Consider the following 18,008-nt stretch of genomic DNA (forward strand, 5'->3'; position numbering starts at 1 on the left):
CATGTGATTCCATCGACACCACCTGGCAATGACTCTGCAGGGTTTGGGGGATGATCATTCCAGCCCTGCCTGGAGATACTGGGCACTGAACCTGGAGGCTTTCAAAGCAGATGCTCTTCCACTGAACTATGGTCTGGAAGATGCAGAAACTGGAGGAAATAAAGAAGCACTAGAAAGGCAACTACAGTTGGTCTGTGTAATGCACAACCCATTCTATGCACACTTGAATTCAGCCACTAGTAGAACAAGAAGAGGGCAGAGTTGGACATCTCCCTCAGACTGAACCAGAAGGAACCTCGGTGGTAAGTGACTAATATTCCAATGTCAAAAGATTAAGACTCTTTTCAACTGGGCACCATTTTTTAATACAAAGGCTTGATGTCAATTACATAATAATCATTACTATAACCGTGCATTGAACATCTTCTTCTTCTTCTTCTTCTTCGGTGATCAATCATAGCTGAGTAAGATTGTCTTCCATAAACATGGTTTTAACAATGAGTCCGTAAGTGACTGTGGAGGCCAATTCTTTACCCACACACCCTTCCACAGTGGGGACATTGGTTCCCGGGCAGGAGTTGATCACGGTGTGGATTTGCCAAGCGTGCCTTCCTCCAAGCACGTTTCTCCCTTGCGTTCTGAGTGTCTTGGAACTTGCTCCCCTAGGATAATGGCTACCAAGTACCAACCTGGAGCTTTAAAAGAGGATTGGACAAACTGAAGCAGGAGAGGACTATCAATGGCTACTAGCCAGGATGGCTCTGCTCTGCCTCCAGGTTAGAGGCAGCAAGGCTTCCAAATACCAGCTGCTGGAAACCACAGGAGGGCAGAGACACCCTTGTGCTCATGTTCTGCTCCTGGTTTCCCCCAGGCATCTGGTTGGCCACTGTGAGATCAGGATGGTGGACTGGATGGGTCATTGGCCTGACCCAGCAGGCTCTTATTCTGTTGTTCTGTTATATTCTGGTGTCACATATGACACCAGGTGTGGGACAGGTAAGCCTGGTTTGTGGGTGAGGGGCAGCCACCATGAACCCGGTCTTGGCTGGGGAGGGCGGGATATAAATAAAAATTTATTTTCTTACTTTGCTGGCCAAATTGGGAAAAGTACGGACCCAGCCTGGGAGTTCTCCCCGATGAGATATATAGGCCAAGTATTCAAAGTACTTCATGAACACAGCTGGACTTTATTTTATATCAATACTGCACAGATGAAATACATAGTTCCTTGTATCCTTTTATCACCATATTCTCACATTACTTATAGCTATAGTACTGTATTCTCACATTACTTATTACACCTTACTCTCACATTTCTTCAACTTTTTTCTCTCTTGTTTCTCATGCTGAGGATCACTGCCTGAGCTCCCCTCCTCCATTCACATATTATTAAAGGTTCTTCTCAGTTTGCTGTATGCTACATTAATTTACTTTGCAGTTGTCTGTCCTATACTGAGCTTTGAAGCAGGCTATGGTAATTAACCAACCATAATAATTTTATTTTTAAAATATATGTTAGTTTAATAAAATGTTCTATCTCACAATTGATTTAGTGGCATTTAGGATAGTCTTCTTCTTCATGGATCACTGTCTTGTCGTGGCAAAGGGGCTTGAATAACTCAGAGAAGCTATGAGCTATGCCGTGCAGGGCCACCCAAGACGGACAGGTCATAGTGGAGAGTTTTGACCAAACGTGATCCACCTGGAGCAGGAACCGGCAAGCCACTCCAGTATCCCTGCCAAGAAAACTCCATGGACAAAGACAACAGGCATATAAAAGTTATGACGCTGGAAGATGAGCCCCTCAGGTCAGAAGGTGTCCAACATGCTACTGAGGAAGAGCGGAGGACAAGTACAAGTAGATTCAGAGCTGATGAAGCTGCTGGGCCAAAGCCAAAAGGTCGCTCAGTTGCAGATATGCCTGGAAGTGAAAGGAAAGTCCAATGCTGTAAAGAAAAATATTGCATAGGAACCTGGAATGTAAGAACCATGAACCTTGGTAAGTTGGATGTGGTCAAAAATGAGACGGCAAGAATAAATATTGACATCCTGGGCATCAGTGAACTAAAATGGTCGGGAATGGGCGAATTCAGTTCGGACAACCATCATATCTTCTACTGTGGGCAAGAATCCCGTAAAAGAAATGGAGTGGCCCTCACAGTCAACAAAAGAGTGGCGAAAGCTATACTGGGATGCAATCTCAAAAATGATAGAATGATCTCGATACGAATTCAAGGTAGACCTTTTAACATCACAGTAATCAAGTTTATGCACCAACTATCGGGGCTGAAGAAACTGAAATTGACCATTTCTATGAAGACTTACAACACCTTATAGAAATGATACCAAAGAAGGATATTCTTCTCATTATAGGGAATTGGAATGCTAAAGTAGGGAGTCAAGAGATAAAAGGAACAACTGGCAAGTTTGGCCTTGGAGATCAAAACGAAGCAGGGCAAAGGCTAATAGAGTTCTGTCAAGAGAACAAGCTGGTCATCACAAACACTCTTTTCCAACAACACAAGAGACGACTCTACACATGGATATTACCAGATGGGCAGCATCGAAATCAGATTGATTATATCCTCTGCAGCCAAAGATGGAGAAGCTCTATACAGTCAGCAAAAACAAGATCTGGAGCTGACTGTGGCTCAGATCATCAGCTTCTTTGAGCAAAATTCAAGCTTAAACCAGTAGGAAAAACCACTGGGCTGGTAAGATACAATCTAAGTCAAATCCCTTATGAATACACAGTGGAAGAGAGGAACAGGTTTAAGGATTTAGATTTGGTGGACAGAGTGCCTGAAGAACTATGGATGGAGGCTCGCAACATTATACAGGAGGCAGCAACGAAAACCATCCCAATGAAAAGGAAATGCAAGAAAGCAAAGTGGCTGCCCAACGAGGCCTTACAAATAGCAGGGGAGAGAAGGCAAGCAAAATGCGAGGGAGATAGTGAAAGATACAGGAAATTTAATGCAGATTTCCAAAAAAAACAGCAAGGAGAGACAAGAGAGCCTTCTTAAACAAGCAATGCAAAAAAATAGAGGAAAACAATAGAATGGGAAAAACAAGAGATCTGTTCAAGAAAATTGGGGATATGAAAGGAACATTTCGTGCAAAGATTACCATAATTACCAAAAGTGGTAAGGACCTAACAGAAGCAGAAGACATCAAGAAGCGGTGGCAAGAATACACAGAGGAATTATACCAGAAAGATATGGATGTCTCGTACACCCCAGGTAGTGTGGTTGCTGACCTTGAGCCAGACATCCTGGAGAATGAAGTCAAATGGGCCTTAGAAAGCACTGCTAATAACAAGGCCAGTGGAAGTGATGGTATTCCAGCTGAACTATTTAAAATTTTAAAAGATGATGCTGTTAAGGTGCTACACTCAATATGCCAGCAAGTTTGGAAAATTCAGCAGTGGCCAGAGAATTGGAGAAGATCAGTCTACATCCCAATCCCAAAGAAGGGCAGTGCCAAAAAATGCTCCAACTACCGCACAATTGCACTCATTTCACACGCTAGCAAGGTTATGCTTAAAATTCTACAAGGAAGGCTCAAGCAGTATGTGGACCGAGAACTCCCAGAAGTGCAAGCTAGATTTTGAAGGGGCAGAGGAACCAGAGACCAAATTGCAAACATGCGCTGGATTATGGAGAAAGCTAGAGAGTTCCAGAAAGACATCTGCTTCATTGACTATGCAAAAGCCTTTGACTGTGTCAACCACAGAAAACTATGGCAAGTTTTTAAAGAAATGGGAGTGCCTGATCACCTCATCTGTCTCCTGAGAAATCTCTATGTGGGATAAGAAGCTACAGTTAGAACTGGATATGGAACAACTGATAGGTTCAAAATTGGGAAAGGAGTACGGCAAGGCTGTATATTGTCTCCCTGCTTATTTAACTTATATGCAGAATTCAACATGCGAAAGGTTGGGCTGGATGAATCCCTAGCCGGAATTAAGATTGCTGGAAGAAATATCAACAACCTCAGATATGCAGATGACACAACCTTGATGACAGAAAGTGAGGAGGAATTTAAAAACCTTTTATTGAGGGTGAAAGAGGAGAGCGCAAAATATGGTCTGAAGCTCAACATCAAAAAAATAGGAAGATCATGGCCACTGGTCCCATCACCTCCTGGCAAACAGAAGGGAAAGAAATGGAGGCAGTGAGAGATTTTACTTTCTTGGGCTCCATGATCACTGCAGATGGTGATAGCAGCCACAAAATTAAAAGATGCCTGCTTCTTGGGAGAAAAGCAATGACAAACCTAGACAGCATCTTAAAAAGCAGAGACATCACCTTGCTGACAAAGGTCTGTGTAGTTAAAGCTATGGTTTTCCCAGTAGTGATGTATGGAAGTGAGAGCTGGACCATAAAGAAGGCTGATCGCTGAAGAATTGATGCTTTTGAATTATGGTGTTGGAGGAGACTCTTGAGAGTCCCATGGACTGCAAGATCAAACCTATCCATTCTTAAGGAAATCAGCCCTGAGTGCTCACTGGAAGGACAGATCGTGAAGCTGAGGCTCCAACACTTTGGCCACCTCATAAGAAGAGAAGACTCCCTGGAAAAGACCCTGATGTTGGGAAAGATGGAGGGCACAAGGAGAAGGGGACGACAGAGGACGAGATGGTTGGGCAGTGTTCTCGAAGTTACCAACATGAGTTTGACCAAACTGTCGGAGGCAGTGGAAGACAGGAGTGCCTGGTGTGCACATGGGGTCACGAAGAGTCGGACACCACTAAATGGCTAAACAACAACAGGGTAGTCTTAGCACTCCGCCTTCCAATGCAGCATCTCAGAAGCTTCAGTCACAAGCTCTAATTTACACACTTTGTGTCCCCTCTTTCTTCTTCGCCCCTGCTGATGTGCTTTCAATACTTTCCAATTTATTGTTTATCTCCTCCTGAAAGTCACTCACAAGCCACAAGGTAACTTGTGGACCAGTGGCTACTTTGAATTCTATACCCTCTTCCTGACTTTGACGATGATGATTACTGTGTGTGGCTCCATGAAACCTCACTCCCCCCGAGCCTCAGCCTGTGAGGAGTGAAAGATTACAATTCTAGGGGTTTTGTCTGCAAATATTCTCAATGTTCTGTTTTGAAGCATGCGCCTACCCCAGAATGGATTCTGATCACCAGTAAGTTAATGTATGCAACCTGTTCATGGGAGGTGAACGAATGTTTCTCTCATTTAATATGAAAAGCTTGGGCTCCGTTGTGAAATGGTCTAGAAATGAGCCAATCCTTTGTAGGGAAAACCCAAACATTGTCCTCATGCAGGAGATCCATCGAAAACCTCAACTTTCTTACAGCTGAAAGGCAGATGGATCAGGAAATGGCTTTCAAATCCTATAAACTGGCAATTTTAAATGTGAAAAAAATGTCAATTTCTCCACAGGCCCCAGAATGAATGGCAAACCTGCCAAAGTATGTTTGCCAATGATGTCTTACTGTTCTTAGACAAACCTGCAAAGGTCAGACCAGCACTCCAAACCCAGTTAAAAAGGTTCCAGGAGGGGGCAGATCTGGAAATTCAATTCTGTAAAAGTGGAGCTTCTCTGTGTTAATATTCATCTTGCTGAACAGAAACATCAGCTATCCAACCCAATACTAGAATATTGCAGCTTTACATACTTAGGAATTCTCATTATAAAGGATGTTAAAAGCATCTTTGTAAGGTTAACTTTATTCACTTGCTGCACACTGTGCAAGAAGATCTCTCCTGCTGGAAGAAATTGACTCTTTCTTGGGTGGGCTAGAATGTGGCACTTCAAAGGCCTCTTCTCCCCAAGTTTCCTTTTCTGTTTCAGAGTTTACCTGTTTTGTGGAAGAGGAAAATACATGCAGATAAATAAAGGACTTTGTGCAGAGCAAAAAAGAATGGGGGGTTTGGAATTCCAAACTTAAAATTATACTTTGTTGCTTTCTAAATAAGGCCACTAATCAAATCACTAAGGAATGAGGCAGCTGTAAAAGGATATGATTTGGCTTTTGTTATTGCCTAAAAACATTTTGCAAAGGAAGGAGAGGGGGAGGTGAAGGGGGAGAATTCAGACACACTGATCTCAGCCGAGGTCTAAGAATGGAGAATCTGGATCCTTGCCAAAGGGGTGGGATCAATTGTCTTTTTCTTTCCAAAGTCTCTCTCTCTCACACACCTTTACCAGTTCATAATCAGGAGCAGGCAGGCTGGAGATAGACTTCTTGTTTGCATTCTGCTGGGATCCAAAGCTGTGGCTATGGGAGAAGCAAGGCCTTCTTTGTGTTAATGCTGTGAGCCCCTCCATCATAAGTTCAGGTTGTATATATGTGGAAATAAACCATCTATCCTAAAGACACCACAGCCTCCGCTGAGCCTCATTCCAAGGAAACCGGACCCTGGGTAAGTGCCTGGAACCCCAGGAATCTTGCACTGCTTGACTATTGGGGTGGCTTGCAGCAATATCCACCTTATTCCACATTCTTGAAAATAAGATGTGGACAAGAAGCAGCTGGACAGCTTATTATGTCCCTTGTTAACAGTTCTGTGTCGCACATTTAAGACTAACCAATTTAGGCTGCAATATTATATACACTTAACTAGTGTGAGGGAGAAAGCCCCACGGAATTCAGTGGGCCTTCCTTCTGAGTGGACATGGGTAGACACTCCTGTCCATATAAGACTATGTCACAATAAACATGCTTGCTGGTTGTTGCATTTAGTGTAGCCCTAACAGACAGAAATGCAGTCCCTGAAAGTGTTTAATATATTCTGGTGGAGTTCAACCCTATAAATGTCTTAGAATTATGTCTCATTGACTTACCATAGAATCATCATAGAATTGTAGAGTTGGGAGTCTGAGGGTCATCTCATGCAACCCCCTGCAATGCAGAAATGTCAACTAAAGCATCCATGATACATGGCCATCCAGCCTCTGCTTAAAAGCCTCAAAGGAGGGAGAGTCCACAACCTCCTGAGTTAAATGAGTAAGTGTGTAATACTGAAGATTAAGAATTTGGGGTTTATTATGACAAGTTTGTTTTCTACAGCAGATGGATGCAAGTTCAACATTTTATTCCTCCCTTCTGCTCATGAACAATGACCTTTCTTGCTGCACTAGCAATAACGGAAGGTCTCCTGCATGCCAGGAGCACTGGACAATGTAATTTTCCTAGTGCTATTATAGTGGCACTTAGAAAACTCCATGTCTCACTGCTCTTGATGCACAGCCATAATGGTGCGCCAGGCGGCAGAGGGGGGAAAGCTCTGGCCCTCCTTGTACATTCCCCTGGAACAGCAAAACCACCTACGAGGGAGCGGTGGGAGGGAGGTAAGTAGGGGAGGTGGAGGCTTACCAGGAAGGGAGAGGGGAAAGAGGCGGGAGGGCCTGGTAGTGACACAGGCATGCTCACCTCTGGCCAAAGCAAACGCTTCTGGGGCACAGTTTAAAAAATCCAATTATAAATAAACAAATAAAGCCCCTCCCCCCCAAAAAAACCAACCCAGGCATTTCCTATAAAATGCAAAAAGCCCCCCCAGATGGGGATGTGCCCCCCCAAGAGGACATTTATTGGATTTTCTGGCCATATGGCAAGCCTAATAAACAGAGAGTTATTGTGAGTTAGTGTGAAAATACTTTTTTTATTTTTCTGAGCCCAATTCTGAATCTGACTGGGGATGTTCTTCCCATTCCTAGCAGAAACAAGGAGGGTGGACTATGAAGATAGGTAATTGTTACTCTTACACATTCTAAAAGTAAAACTTGTAGGCAGTGATTTTTTTTCTAGATAAATAGGTGTCGGTACTGACCATGAAGTTGTTACAGTAAGTGTTACACTTTTTAACCAACAAAAAAGAGAGATACTGGTACAGGACGGCCTGCTCTTGAGGAGCCCCTGAAAAAAAGCCCTGTTTGTAGGGATGTGTGTGGGTTCCTCAGCTATCAGAAGTTTGAGAAACACTGTGCACAAAAGAACTAGAAGGAACATGTAAAGACTTGTGAGAAGGCTCTTACAGGAAAGCCCAGCAGCAAAAGGACAGGTGAAAAAGAGAGAGACAGGTTCCTTATCTTTGTGAGTTTATTAATTCAGAAGCCCTTGTTTGTACCACAGGCCTTTTAAGGATCCTTCTGTCAGCCTGCTCCCCCCTGACTGATTTCCAGCATGATGAATCTTGCACTACTTTAACTAGCTGTAGTAAGGATACAAATTGCACTCCGCAAAGTAGCTGGCAGCTCATCAGCCATTGCACCCAGGCTATATTGCCCAAACCGGCAAAGATTTCAGCGGAAAGAAATAAAGCATGCAAACAAGTGGAAGGACAAGGAGGAAGGCAGCTTCTCCTCAGAGGGAGCAAAACCTAAATAAAACCTCCAAATTCTAGTAAGTTGACACTGCTCAGAAAACACAGTCAAGGCAGGGAGAGGTTTTGCTCTCCTCCTAGACCCCCAAGTCCTTTGGTGTAAAGTGAACATGTGTTTCATTCTCCTTGCTTGGAGGTTTTTAAGCAGAGCTTGGGTGGCCATCCCTCGTGGATGCTTTAACAGAGATTCCTGCATTGCAGGGGGTTGAATTAAATGACCCTCAGGCTCCCTTCCAACTCTATGACTCTGTGATTTGCACTCAATCACCCCACATTTCTAATTTGGCTTTAAGATGAAATGGAAGAGAGAGGGAGGGTGGAGAACAGCCATGCTCCTCTTTCCCTGTAGCTTTGGTGCAAAATGAGTCCAGTCCCCGCCCCCCCCCCCCAGCCATGTATAACATCACCAATATTCCATCGTAAACAGAGTGCAGATTTGGCCTTTCTGCCAGGCTTGCTTCTTTGAGACTTTTTCGTTAGTCCTAATAATAGCAATACCGTTAGCTTGGATGTTTTCTTTTAGACAGACAAGGTTGCCTGCAATTTTGGTTTGCTAGCAATAACAGCTGCCATTTGACTCCGCAAGCCATGCTCCTCTGCTGCCCTCTGCTGCAGAGCTCTGTATATTTCCCCTACTTTGCAAAGAAAGGAAAAAAGAGAGAAGCTTGTTCGCTCCCCATCCCCTAAGACAGAGGTTTTCAATCTTTTTCAGTCCACGGCTCCTTTGACCAACTACATTCTTTCTGCGGCTCCCCTGGAGGGCTCAGGAACTCACTTATGCCCCCCCCTTGCCTGCAGAGCTGGCAGCCTCTCAGCCCTTTCAAACACCCTCCCTTGTGGAGGGTTCCCTCAGCCTCCTCTCCTCTCCATTCTCCTCTGGGCAGCCGCAGCTGCTGCACCTGGTCTCTGAGCTGCCCCTCACCCGAAAGAGGAGTGCCTCCCCACACTGCCCCACAGGGGCCTGGGAAGCACCCCCTGGCCAGCCCCAGAGGCACCATTTGCTTGGGGAGCTTGTAGCCAGGGCTGCTGCAACAAACAGCTGTGCAAGTCTTTGGGAGGCAGAGATGCAAGAGGGCATCAGAGGAGGGAGGGGAGGAAAGAGGGACAGAGGCCAGGGTTGCCACGGCACACTAGTTGAAAACCACTGCCCTAAGAAGTCATTGCTATGAGAAAGGGAACAATCAAATCCTGGCTTCATAAACTGAGATTTGCACAAGCTTCCGGCAGCCAGTTCACTCCTCCCTTCTCACAAGTAGCCACACAAGCCAGGAAACCACAGTTAAGCAGAGATTCCAATATGAACTGGGAACTCTGCTTAATGGCTTCTGAACAAGCCAGGGTACGGAAGCCAACTTTAAAGTATAACTTCATATGCTGCTTGCTAGGAAGCAGGATACCATCATTTCTGGTTCAGACATAACAAGGGGCTACGGTTAGCTGCAGCTTCCTGGCTTGACTGCTCACTTGCAGGAAGGGAAGAAGGGAGGGGAAGAAGCAGTTGCCATGCAGCCTGTGCATAGCTCAGCTTCTTTTCTTTTTCTTCTAAATGCTTTTCATTGGTTTTTCAAAAGGAAGATGAGAACATAACCCCCCCTCACCCAATGTTTTCCCCTTCCCACCCCCAAACACAGAATCCTATGGGGAAATGTGACCCCAGAGCTCAGTGGCTGCCACTGTGATTGATGTTCTGTTGAGTAAGTGATGAAAGGGTACCATTTCTTTACATAACTCAATTTATTAAGCCCAAATGCAGTTTTCCAAACTTGGCCAGAGTTTGCAAAATCTTGTAAAGTAATGGACCACAGGAGGTCAAATCCACATTACCCAACCGGTGAAGAGGGAATCAAAGGCCAATGTGGGAGGCAAGGGTTCCCCCTCTGAATCATGCTGGGAGGGGGCAGAGCTTAGGAGACCCCACCACTCCCTCCCCAGGAATGGGGGGCACAAGCAGTGCCTCCGGTTTGCAAAGATACCACACTGCTGCTGCGGCAGGGGGCAAGGCACTTCTTGGAGGCCAGATCTGCTGCCTCTGTGGATCCTGCTGCCCAAGTCACCTCACCTTGCCTCCTGGCTGGGCCGGCCCTGCTTTCTGCTGTGAAAAGCTTAAAAGCAAACTGCTGTCAATGTCACAAAAGCAGACCAGTCAGTTTCTTTTCCTGGTCAGCTGGCAACCAATGAGGTGGGGGTGGGGGTGGGACTGAGATAGTGGCTTGCCTAATGCCACCTGGTGAGAGAAGTGATATTTGAACAGGGGGCATCATTCCTATTCTTTGGCTGCAGTCCTATCCACTTCTTACCTGGGAGTAAATTCCATTGAACTTCTGAGAAGACGTGGTGGGATCGCACGGCTACCCACCAGACACATTAAAGACATTCAAAGATGCTGCCATTGTGAAATAGACTAGGAAATGCATTGCAAAATTAAAAGGAATATTACCTGTAAATATCCCCCTTATTCTTGGAAGCAGTAACATTATCTTTGATTAATGTGTACTACATGTGTGAACTAGCGTTTAGAAGCCTCTGTGTTACAGTATGAATAATTGAATAGAAAACAACGGAGTTGGTGGATTAGATCTTAAAAAGGGTTTACTGATCTAAAGCAATGACTCTTACAATAGATAAAAGTATTGTTGTTTTTAAAGCCAAAGGCATGAAAGCATAGATGGTTGTGAATGAATAAAATGCGAAGTAAAACCTTGGAAACATAAGTAAAAGGCAAACTACATTAAAATAAGTGAGATGAAAAACTGAAGTGACTCCCATAACTTAACATGCAACTGAACCATCTGAGTGGGGCAGAGTTCTTCGTTTGCAAAGCCTAATTATCTCTGACTGAGTAGCTCCCAGACTGCATGGTGACTGGTGAAGCATATTAGACTGTCAACAAAGTACTACTAGCATGTCATTAGAAATAAATATGTAACTGAAGACATCTGTGACCTCAAAGCACTGATCCATAGAGGAGCCTGTTTGCTGCATCTCTGCATGATAAATTGCTCCGGCTTTCCTGCATCTCAGCCTCCACCAGGGGGAAGTAATTCTGCCCAGTCTCTGCATCAGATGCAATTGGAGCATTCGGTCACTGTTGACACAGAGACTGCACAATTACACACCCTTTGAAGAACATGCCTGTTGTGTTCCTGCATGAATCACCATTCTCTCTTGGTCTCCTTCCAGCCCCCAATGGGGCGTTATAAAGAAGTTCTGTTGTAAGCTGATTTTGTTCTCTTAAGCACCCTGAAAGTATACCTTTTCATGTGTAAAGATGAAGAGGGTTCCAACATTAACTCAGTAACTCAGAAAAAAAGTATTTTAGCTATCACATACCCGTCAACTGTCCCAGAAAAAAAAGGGATGTCCTTGTGAGAGGATGTTGGCCAAAAAGGCTGCTGTGATTTCTGGCCGCATTCTTGCCCAAAAAAAGTGCTTTCTTTGAGGCAGCGATCTTGCACGGCCCTCAAAACAAATGTTTTGGGGTGCTGTGCCCAAAAACGTGCTGGGGGGGGGCTGCAATCTTGTGCAGGTTATGGGACTCAAGGGAGAGTGAAGCCCCAGAAGATGGTGTCCTGGTTTGGGGCCGCTTCGTATTGGAGGGTATGCAATTAGACATTTGGGGATTTCTGAAACAAGCCATGAGCCCCAGTTCAGAAGTAATATTAAGTCAGGATTGTGGTTTATGCCTCCAACTTACTAGAGGGCAGAAGTGAATCAGGTGTGGTTCATACATTGAGACTACAATGCTGCAGCTGTCCAGATGGCCCTGCCTGTTGAAATGGTAGCATTTCAAAGAAAGCCACCTTGGAGGTTTTGGGTTTCGGCATCCTACCTAGCAACCTAAATTTGGCTTCTAGGACCTCACAAAAAACATTTTCCCATGCCACTGGTGCTAACATGATTCCGCTCCATCACTGTCTACAAGACTGCCTAGCCAAGAAGCCACATCTGACCTAGCAGGGCAGCAGCTGGAGGAGCAAAAAATGTTTTCTTGTGTGTGTGTGTTTCTTTGTGGCTGATTAGCTGTTCTCCCTGTGCAAAGGTCAGAGGGGGCAGGGTTTCTGTTGAGGCAGGGGATTAGCTGTGGGAGGAGCTTATCAGACCTAGCAGGGCAGTTTGATCCATCTTTTAGATTTAGGGGAGCTAGTCTCAAACCTTTGTTGGGGGAAACCTAGGTTTTTTTTCTTGTGGGGGGAGTTATTTGTCCTGTCTTCACGCTTTTTATGATGGAGGACCACTGTAGCCACCCCCAACAACACGTTCTCAGGATGGAGGGGGAGGGAACAGCTGCAGTCGCCTGTGGTTCCTGCGCAATGTTTGCCATCTTGCCAAAGGTTGCAGGCAGCTTTACCTGCAGCAATTGCATGTTGATTGCCCTCTTAAAAGACAAAGTCCAGCAACTGGAGGAACGTGTAGCTACGCTCCAAAGAATTAGAGAGCTGGAGCTCTTCTTGGAAGCAACAGAGCACACCATCTCCACCAAGGAGGAGACAGGGGACTCCCCTGAGAAGGAGGCTAGTTCACCAACACGGGAGCCAGATATATAGAGAAACGTGACTCAAAGAAGTAGGAGGCCCAGGGTTCGCTCTGATTGTTTAGAAATACACAATCGCTTTGAGGTCCTCTCCCCTAGCATGGAAGACGAAGAGCAGACTCCATTTGAGGATCTCTCCCTCATTACAGTCGATCAGGTATATGAAGACGAGCAGCAAAGTCAGTCCTCAGGGAATGTGCAGGCGACCTTGGAACGGACAGCTCACGGAAGAACCCCGACCAAACCTAAGAGGAGGCGTGTAGTGGTGATAGGGGATTCCCTACTGAGGGGAACAGAAGCAGTGATCTGTGGACCTGACAAGATGTCTCGGGAAGTGTGCTGTCTCCCCGGGGCTAAGATCCAAGATGTAACTGAACGACTGCAAGGAATCATAAAACCCACTGACAAATACCCCTTCCTCTTGGTTCATGTGGCAACCAATGACACTGCAAGCAATAGCCTCCAGAAGATCAAAAGAGACTATGAGGCTCTCGGCAGGAAATTGAAGCAACTAAATGCACAAATTGTCATCTCATCTGTCCTCCCAGTTGAACGACGTGGCCCAGGGAGAGAGGGAAAAATAGTGGAAGTGAACAGCTGGCTTCGCAAATGGTGTAAACAGGAACGGTTTGGATTCTTAGATCACGGACTGCAGTTTCTTGAAGATGGACTTCTGGCAAGCGATGGGCTGCACCTCACAACGGTTGGGAGAAATGTTTTTGCCCAAAATCTCAGAAACCTCATCAGGAGGGCTTTAAACTGACTAATGTGGGGGAGGGAGACAGTGCTCCTGAAGTGGATGAAGATGATCATCCAAATGTCATAGACCAAATGGAGCAAACCGCACGCAGACCTAGTGGTGGAAGGAAAAAATCCTTAAATAAGAGACACGGGGGAATGATTAATGGACTTCAATGTCTGTACACTAATGCGCAAAGCATGGGAAATAAACAAGATGAGCTTGAGCTCTTGGTACAGCAAACTAAATATGACATAATAGGCATCACTGAAACCTGGTGGGATAAGTCCCACGATTGGAATGTAATAATGGGGGGATACAATCTATTTCAGAGAGACAGACCAGACAAGAAAGGAGGAGGAGTGGCGTTATATGTCAGGGATGTGTATACCTGTGAAGAGATCCAAGATTTAGAACCTCAAAGCCAAAGTGAGAGCATTTGGGTCAAAATTAAGGGAGAGAAGAATAACAGAGATCTCATTGTGGGAGTTTACTATAGATCCCCAAGCCAAACGGAGAACATAGATGATGCCTTCCTGGAACAGATGGCCAAGCATGCAAAAAGAAGGGAGATAGTAGTAATGGGGGACTTCAATTACCCGGATATTTGTTGGATGTCAAACTCAGCCAAGAGCTTAAGGTCAAACAGATTCCTCACTGGCCTTGCAGACAACTTCATTGTCCAGAAAGTGGGAGAAGCAACAAGAGGAACATCCATTTTAGATCTGGTCCTAACCAATGTTGATGACCTGGTTAGTGGGGTAGAAGTGGATGGATCATTAGGCGCGAGTGATCATGCTCTTCTGAAGTTTACTATATAGCGGAAAGGAGCAGCCAAGCATACTAGTACTCAATTTCTTGACTTTAAGAAAGCCGACTTCATAAAACTTAGGGAAGTGCTGGGTGAGATCCCATGGACAGTAATACTAAAAGGAAAGGGAGTTCATGATGGCTGGGAGTTTGTTAAGAGGGAGATAGTAAAAGCACAAGGTCAGGCAATACCAATGAGACGGAAACATGGAAGGTGCCTAAAGAAGCCAGGGTGGCTATCTAAAGAACTTTTAACTGAGTTAAGATTAAAAAAGGATGTGTACAAAAAATGGAAAAGGGGGAAAACCACCAAAGAGGAATTCAAACAAATAGCCAGCACGTGTAGACTCAAAGTCAGAAAAGCTAAAGAACAGAATGAACTCAGGCTTGCTAGAGAGGTTAAAAGCAACAAAAAAGGCTTTTATGGGTATGTTCGTAGCAAAAGGAAGAACAAAGAAACCGTGGGGTCACTCAGAGGAGAAGATGGTGAAATGCAAACAGGGGACACAGAAAGGGCTGAACTCCTCAATGCCTTCTTTGCCTCAGTCTTCTCCAATAAAGAAAGCAATGCCCGACCTGAAGAATTTGGAGCAAATGATTCAGCAAAGGAAACACAGCCCAGAATAACTAAGGAGATAGTACAAGAATACTTGGCTAGTTTAGATGCATTCAAGTCTCCAGGGCCAGATGAACTGCATCCAAGAGTATTAAAAGAACTGGCAGATGTGATCTCAGAACCACTGCCAGTCATCTTTGAGAATTCCTGGAGAACAGGTGAAGTCCCGGCAGACTGGAGGAGGGCAAATGTCCCTATTTTCAAAAAGGGGAAAAGAGAGGACCCAAATAATTACCGCCCAGTCAGTCTGACATCAATACCAGGGAAGATTTTGGAGCAGATCATTAAGCAAACAGTCTGTGAGCACCTAGAAAGGAATGCTGTGATCACCAATAGTCAGCATGGATTTCTGAAAAATAAGTCATGTCAGACTAACCTGATCTCGTTTTTTGACAGAATTACAAGCCTGGTAGATGAAGGGAATGCAGTGGATGTAGCCTACCTTGATTTCAGCAAGGCATTTGACAAGGTGCCCCATGATATTCTTGTAAAGAAGCTGGTAAAATGCGGTCTTGACTATGCTACCACTCAGTGGATTTGTAACTGGCTGACTGACCGAACCCAAAGGGTGCTCATCAATGGTTCCTCTTCATCCTGGAGAAGAGTGACTAGTGGGGTGCCACAGGGTTCTGTCTTGGGCCCGGTCTTATTCAACATCTTTATCAACGACTTGGATGATGGACTCAAGGGCATCCTGATCAAATTTGCAGATGACACCAAACTGGGAGGGGTGGCTAACACCCCAGAGGACAGGATCACACTTCAAAACGACCTTGACAAATTAGAGAACTGGGCAAAAACAAACAAGATGAATTTTAACAGGGAGAAATGTAAAGTATTGCACTTGGGCAAAAAAAATGAGAGGCACAAATACAAGATGGGGGACACCTGGCTTGAGAGCAGTACATGTGAAAAGGATCTAGGAGTCTTACTTGACCACAAACTTGACATGAGCCAACAGTGTGACGCGGCAGCTAAAAAAGCCAATGCAATTCTGGGCTGCATCAATAGGAGTATAGCATCTAGATCAAGGGAAGTAATAGTGCCACTGTATTCTGCTCTGGTCAGACCTCACCTGGAGTACTGTGTCCAGTTCTGGGCACCACAGTTCAAGAAGGACACTGACAAACTGGAACGGGTCCAGAGGAGGGCAACCAAAATGGTCAAAGGCCTGGAAACGATGCCTTATGAGGAACGGCTAAGGGAGCTGGGCATGTTTAGCCTGGAGAAGCGGAGGTTAAGGGGTGATATGATAGCCATGTTCAAATATATAAAAGGATGTCACATAGAGGAGGGAGAAAGGTTGTTTTCTGCTGCTCCAGAGAAGCGGACACGGAGCAATGGATCCAAACTACAAGAAAGAAGATTCCACCTAAACATTAGGAAGAAGTTCCTGACAGTAAGAGCTGTTCGACAGTGGAATTTGCTGCCCAGGAGTGTGGTGGAGTCTCCTGCTTTGGAGGTCTTTAAGCAGAGGCTTGACAACCATATGTCAGGAGTGCTCTGATGGTGTTTCCTGCTTGGCAGGGTGTTGGACTCGATGGCCCTTGTGGTCTCTTCCAACTCTATGATTCTATGATTCTATGATCTGCAACCTTCATGCTCTTTGCTCTCTGTATGCCCAACACACACCTAACTATCCGTGTTCCTAATGATCAAATCACCCATTGCCACGATCCCTCCATCCACTGGAGAAGTACAACCACCCCTCAACACATTTGGTTTTTAAAGGGCATAAAATTAAGCAATATATTATTTGAATACAAAGTTTTATATAATATTTGTACTGATTCCTTGTGTTTTCTTTTTAGCCCCCTCCCTCTTACGTTTGGAAGGCAAGTATGGTTAATATGCACAGAGACAACCATCCACCTGCAACAGAAAAGTAGAAAAGAGCATGCCAACTTCTCTGAGCCTCTAAGTGACTCTTACTTCAGACCTCAAACTCGGCCCTCCGGATGTGTTTGGACTACAACTCCCATGATCCCTAGCTAGCAGGACCAGTGGTCAGGGATGATGGGAACTGTAGTCTCAAAACATCTGGAGGGTTGAGGTTGAGGAAGCCTGCTTCAGAGCATGTTTTTGGTAGCACCCTTGAGCTGGAGAGACCAAGTGGCTTGAGAACAGGATCAGGCTGTGTCCTTCCTTGGGTGTGGATTCCCTGCTTCACATATTGCTAAGGAAAGGCACTTTTCCCCACAGACATTTCACTTCCCACAGGAAAGGCATCAATATATAATAATAACAACAATAATACAATGAAAACTGCGAGAATGATCAGTAACCTGAGAGTGAACACAGAGGAACTTATGAGTAAAAATACTTAGGATTGCAGTATAAGACTGCACAGTCTTTACCTAGTTACCTGGGAGCTTGCTCCATTGAATTGAGTAGGACTTACTTCTCAGTATACATGCAAAGGCTTGTAGTATATGACTCAATTTACAATAATAAAAAACAGTCCATGGATTTTCTTTAATTAAAGAATTTAAAGTGGACTGGAGGGGGAGGTCTGATCTCTCCAACACTTTTCACTGATCTCTGAGAAGTGAAGGGGAGGAGAAAGGGAAATAATAAGATAAAAGATATTCTCAAGCCCTTTCCAATACCCCCCCCCCCACAGCAGTGCATCAGAAAGATCTCCCGGAGGCATACTATAATAATAATAATAATAATAATAATAATAATAATAATAATAATAATAATAATTTATTTATTTAGTGGTTTCCCCAGCCACTCTGGGCAGCTTCCAACAAAATATTAAAATACAATAGTCTGACAAACATTAAAGGCTTCCCTAAACAGGGCTGCCTCCAGATGTCTTCTAAATGTCAGGTAGTTGTTTATTTCCTTGACATCTGATGGGAGGGCGTTCCACAGGGCAGGTGCCACTACTGAGAAGGCCCTCTGCCTGGTTCCCTGTAACTTGACTTCTTGCAGTGAGGGAACCGCCAG

This window comes from Podarcis vaucheri (genome assembly GCF_965113315.1).
Source record: "Podarcis vaucheri genome assembly, chromosome: 12".
Classification (NCBI taxonomy): Eukaryota; Metazoa; Chordata; class Lepidosauria; order Squamata; family Lacertidae; genus Podarcis; species Podarcis vaucheri.